We start from the raw sequence: 6,474 nt of genomic DNA, 5'->3' as shown, positions 1-6,474 counted from the left end.
AACTAAACTTCACCGTAACTATGAAATATAGTTATACAAATATAATAAATTTAATAAATTTCGGATATCACTTCCCATCTCGCTGTCTCTCCATCGCTGCCGAACTTTATTCAACTTCCACCTCTTTTTATTTTCGTCCTCCTGTAGATTTTTTGCCGCTTTTCAGGCTTCAGTCAGAAAGGAGTTGTTTGTGGGGGTTATGTTTGTGCGGTGTAGTTGGGGTGAGACCAGAGCGTAGAATGAGGTGTTTTTCCCCAATGAATCAGCCCTCTTTTGCATCCTCCAGCTGCAACGTGCTTCAAATATGACGAACATTAATTAAAAGAGACATATTTTTTCTTAATTTATTATATAATTTAATCAGTGTATAATTATTTATTATTCATTCAGTTAGAATGATTGGAGCACGCGTAAACTACACAAGATATGGGCATTTTTTCAGATAGCAGATACTCCACTTTTTCACTTCCTGACCGCCAGCCAAACTTCGCGCTCTCATGGCACTGCATTGTGACGTCACGTGAAATCCTCCTATTGACATATTATGTCATTAAGCCCCGCCCCCAGAAAAACTGTCCCGTATTTTGTAGGGACTGAGTTGGCAACCCTATATGAAACCAGTCACTATGGTAACATGACGCATGGTCACACAAACTTATGTCAAGCCGACATCAAGCGAAGGCTAGATTGTCTCATTTTACAGCAGTTTCACTTAACTTACCTGGACTGGGAGGGACGTGGGCCACATACTCATAAGGATGCAGTCCGTGAATTGGGACACAGCCTGTAGATCAACAGAGAGCAGGGGTACCTGGAAGCTGTATCTGTTCAAATTTAAGACCAAGTCCATGCTTTTTTCAAAACCTACCAAGAGCAGATTCAAACATAAAACATACTACTGTGAAGCAGATAGCTTTAGTTACCATCTGAATTAGCAGCTACGTTTGCGCTTGTCTATTGGTCGACAGCAGTGTTTTTTTTTTCTCTTTAGCCAAATTATGAGAAAAAGACAGAATTTAGGACTTTTAGAAAAAGTTTAGTTTGTAGAGAAAGTTTTCTTTATTAAAAAGAGTTTGTGTCTATGAGTGAAGTAGTTGAGCAACCTAGGCAGACCCGGCTCCAGAGGAATTTAGTTGGAGGGGTTCTGGCTTATTTTTGGGGAGGGGAGTCGTAAATAGTCAGTTAATTTAATACAAATGCATTAACCCCCCCCTCCACCCACCCACACACACACACACACACACACACACACACAAATGACTTAAACAGTGACATGTAAAGCCGGGTTCCCACCAAATGTGTTTGGAGCAGCCAAAATGCTCCTGCCACATGCATTTGGCTGCTTGTCAACAGATGTCCATTCATACCGAACGCGTCTGAAGATACGCAATGGGAGGAGCATCTTTGTTCTTTTTCCGGTTGGTTGACTTTTGAAATAAAGATAAAATAAATAAAATAGCTTTGCTTTATTTACTAAAGAGCAAGCGAACATTGTGCACAGCAGATAATTAATTCACCAGATAATTTTAGAGGCTGTTTTGCCACTCCAGGTGCTGCGAGCTGAGAGCTCCTGCCCGTCTGTGTCGGGTTCATGAAACCGTCGCATGAAAAAAATATTCTCCCCCGATTCAAGTATTCAAGTTGTTGAACTTTAGCAGCCGCTGCTTTGGACCTTGCCGCATGTGTGGAAAATGCTCTGCCGCATCCTACCGCTACCTTGCGCTGCTCTGAACTGCCAAAATGCGCAACAACATGCTGCGCTGCTCCTAGATGCGCGGCCACCATAGACTTTGTATGTAAACTGGCTGCTTTGGCTGCTCCAAACGCATTTGGTGTGTAGCCGGCTTTCGTGTGCATCAGTCACCAGAATATGCTGAGTAACTGTGGTCAGGTTAGCATAAGCTTTAGCTCATACATAGCAGAAATCTTAGAAACTAATCAGCCCTGCATTATAATCATTGTTTAAAACACATTAACTCCAGAAACCTGAAGGGACCTGTACATGAACCTCTCCTGAAATTAACTAATATTTATGAAAAATAATGATTTTCAACTTTTCCACCCTTTTTTAGCACAAAAAATGCCAATAAAAATGAAAAGCTCTGTGAAAAATCCTTTATCTAACATAAATGAACTCAAAGATGGTATTTTCCATCTCTCTGTGGTGAAACACCTGGTTACACTTGCCTTGCTGAGACTGGAGGCGTGGTAGCATTGTTCCTGCTTGTAGCTTTGCTCCTGTTTTTGTTTAGATCTTTCCATTTTCATTCTAACCATATTTATTAACCTGAAAAGTATGACTGAAAAATAATTTAGCAAATAACAGCCACACAAATTAAAAATGATGTTTGTTATTTCACCTTGACTACTTTATGAAATTGCTGTGAACTAGAACAAAATTCATTTTGCAAGGTTTTTTAAAGTGTTTACCAAGAATAGAAAACATTCTTTTTATGTAAATCATAGAATCCCACATTTATAAATCATCCTTTTGTAAAAGTAAAAATGTTTCATAATTGAACTTGACATTAGTCATAAAAATACATAAAACCTACAAACAGCAACATTTTGTGCACACTGGCCTATTAATTAGGATCTAAGCTCATTTTTAGTTTGGTTTTGGAAGACACCCTCCTGTTTACCGTGCTTTATCAAACAACAGACAAAGCTTTTACATTTTTCTAAAGAAATAACTGATTCTGCGCACAGGACAACAAAATCTTGGAAACTCCCACTTCACTTTCTGAGTGTTTCTCTCAGCTCCTCCTGCTCCAGTGGGCGCCAGTGGGCCTGCTAATTGCTAGCCTCTCTGATGCTAACACAAATGAATAGTCTACTTCTCATTTGCCAGCACCAGCCCCTCCGTTACTGGGCCCAGCTACTCAGTTATGGTACTGGCCTATCATTAATCAGATCAATAGCTGGTAGATATAGCCTCCTGTTACAAGGATGTAACAATTGCTGGTTGAGCAATAGTCGTAATTTTGGCCCTCATACCACGCCATATAAAAGTGCTGTTAGGTAACTTTTCTTTATTAGTTTGTCTGTTTTTGCTAAGCTTACAGACTGTTGGAGTTTAACAATTAGTAAAACAGCAGAGTGGTGTCAGTCTTTTCATGTTCAGAGAAATAGCAGATGAGCACAGTTACATTAGATTTTACATGTAGATATTTGATGGTGTGGGTTGTTCAGGTTAATGCTGTAAGTGAGAATCAGTGTAAGCTTTCACTCAGTGTTCTGTCCAGAGGTGATTCACGTCAGAGGGAGGACTGATGCTTTTGTGTCTGTGTTTGAACACACTCATACATGGACCTAAATGTGGGGCGAATGTGGGGGAGTAGAGAGAGCAAAACGCTGAAATTCATTTCAGCCACTTATTTTAGCTATTACACTGAAACAGCTTTATTCAAAGAGTTTAAAATTTCCAGGCCTTCAAAATCTGGGGTTCATCCCCTCTTCTGAATGTGCAGAATCCATTAACAGCAGCTGTGTGGCTGTATTTTTCTCCAGAGAGAGAGAGGTTTGGGTATTCCCTGTCAGTCCATATGTGTCACTGTGCTGACATGAGTTAGTACAACCGCCTGTTTTATTTCCAGTGTGCACTCTCACCCTTGCCTGCAGCATCACATGGTCTAATAAAGACTGTAAACACCCTCGTGGTTGAGTATGCATGACTATTGACTGTGCTTTACAGATAAATTTAGTACTCCGTCACTGTTATGTAACACATTTTGTTCAAACTGAAGAAATTCATGCAAATATGCAAAGGCTCAAGGCACACTGAACAATCAGCAGCTACTGACTGGAATTTTTTACATGTATAAAAAGTGGAAATAACATAAGTACAACATACAGATGTTGGGTATTGTTATAATTAACGGGTATATTTTTATCCCAGCGTTCAGAATACTGTTGAGGGCCTGCTGATTCCGACCCCTTTATCAATATCTAGTGTTAAAATCAGCCAGTAATTTCTCCTGAGTCAATCCAGCTCTTTCCTGGGGGTCCGATGGTCTGCCCCCCACCAACCAGTTCTGTCTAAATCTATTCCAAGCTTCAAATTATGAAAAATTCTGCAAACCTACCAGACCAGTCACATTTAAATCTGAAAACTGTCAAAAATGTCCAGAGGTGGAGAATCTGCAGCCCAAGTTGGTTTAGGCACATGGTTTCAGTGAGGACACAGCCTGCAAGTCAAAGTCCATGTTTTACATCCAGGTCTCCCCCCTGGTTTGTTAAGAATGACAGTAGTGGGGGGTGGGGGGGCTAAAATCCTAATTTACCTAATCCCATGCATCTTTTGTTTTCACAAATGCAGAAACCCAGCTGAGTGAAATTTAAGATGGACTGTACTTATTTAGCAATTTTCTATCCACCACTCAAAGCTCTTCACACTATAATCTGTGTCCTCATTTACCCATTCACACAGCACTCTGTTAGGTCTCTACAAAGCTAACATGTACAATCATCTGTGGAGACTAATCAGTGCCAATCACATTCATACACTGATGGGACACACATCAGTGGCATTAGGGATGAAGTGTCTTGCCCAAGGACACAATAACTGAGACAGTTGAACAGGGGATCAAACCGGTGACCTTCTAGTTCTAGGGCGACTCCCCTAACCACTCTGCCACAGCCGCCCCAAACATTAAGCAGTATCCAGACTGGTGTCACTTTATCAGATTTAGGTCAAACTTGTAATAAAAGTAAAAAATAAAGTTATTTAATATAAATGGGATATATGGTTTTGTGAAGATCTAAGGACAAATAACAAACATTAAAATAAATCATTGCAGGTGCTTTCTGATGAGCTGTACCAAAGTCCACAGGCGAAAAGCAAAAGCTTCAAAATGAGACACAAATCTTTAACTAAGATAAATGTCATGCATGAATTTAAGACTCGATTCGTCTCAAACAAAGAAAACAAACTCAAAAAATTACATCACATCATCTGATTATGCAAAAGAAATTGTTACAAACATCTTTTTTTCTCACAAGGAAGCAACTCATTTTTACTACTTGTATATTATGCCTTCTTCCTGCTGATTATTAGAACAAGATCATGTTTATTGAATGAAGTGACTTCATTAAAAGAAAGCTTTGTCCGTTATCTCTATGCCTGAGAACTGTAGATTTCACCGGGTCTCAGGATGTACAGCCTCTTTTTGTGAAAAGGTTCACAGGGGGCCTGTCAGTGTCTGTGGGGACATACAGGGTACAATGTCAGGCCAGTTGGTTGGACGGGGTCAGACGTGATCCAGTTTCATGTTCAGCAGTGGCAGCATCTTCACAAGGAGTCACGGCAGGTGGTCAATTCCTGGCCGATGATGTAATCAGCATCACTCATGGTCAGGAGCTGGAATCCCAAAATCTCCACTTGTATGCCTCTGAAAACCTCTTAACAATTCAGAGTAGAAAAAAATTCACAGCAAACAGGAAAAGAGTTTAAATTAACTATTTTATTTTGAAGGGGAAAAGAGAAACCAGATAAATGATCTGTGGAAAATAATAGTAAACAGTTATTTGTATCCAGGTGAATAACACAGGGAGGGATTTGCCCAGGAGTGTTTAGTATGTTTGCCTGACGTCCATTCAATTTTCAGATTCCACGTAGGATTGTCACAATTCCAAGGGACCAGGTCCAGTGGAGGGGATTCAGAGGTTCCAGGAAAGGGCTGTTGGAAGTCTGTTTATGAGTCAAGTAGTGAGAACAGGCAGGATTGCTGAAGGATTACGGAGCTGGTGGCCTTGTCCACGTAGATGGAGAACGCAGAGAAGTGTGCCTCAGGAATCAGGATGCAGTTTAACGTGAAAGCTTTCAAGGACACACAGAAAGGTACTGGAAAGTTTTTCCACAGAATAAACTCACAAAAGGCTGGCTGATTTTACCGTGTGGCATTCATCATTCCAGCAATGATCAGATGCAACTGAAGACAGGTGTGGAGGAACACGTCCTATCAGGAGGCACAGGCCCGCCTCCAACACGGCCCCCTTCATGGCAATGACAAGTGGTTGGAGGAAACCTGACAGGTTAGCTTCTTGTTAAATATGATGTACCTTCATGTGCTGGAGTGGACTTTGTGGACAGCGCTGAGAAACAGGAAGAGGACATGCAGGTGACGAAATTATTTCCTAACAGCCTGCCAGCTGTGAGACTTAAATAAATTTAAAACAAAGTTTTTGAATAAATCTGTAAGATTACCCTACACGTCTGTGTCTGTGCAAAATGGAGGAAAATCTGTGTAATCTACGGACAATCTGTACAATTTGACATGTATCACCTTCCGCTCTGCGGAAGTGTGACAGTAAAAAAATAACAGTCCAATTAAATAGAAACAAAACATTCTATTGCAGATTTAAAAATGCAAAAAGTGACATAAATCAGCTCAAAGACTGACAAGTCTCTCTTTTCCTCTCTCTCTCTCTCACACACACACACACACACACACACACACACACACACACACACAC

This window comes from Austrofundulus limnaeus, unplaced genomic scaffold, assembly GCF_001266775.1.
Source record: "Austrofundulus limnaeus strain Quisiro unplaced genomic scaffold, Austrofundulus_limnaeus-1.0 Scaffold106, whole genome shotgun sequence".
In the NCBI taxonomy this organism is placed as follows: domain Eukaryota; kingdom Metazoa; phylum Chordata; class Actinopteri; order Cyprinodontiformes; family Rivulidae; genus Austrofundulus; species Austrofundulus limnaeus.
This window is presented reverse-complemented; position numbering follows the sequence as displayed.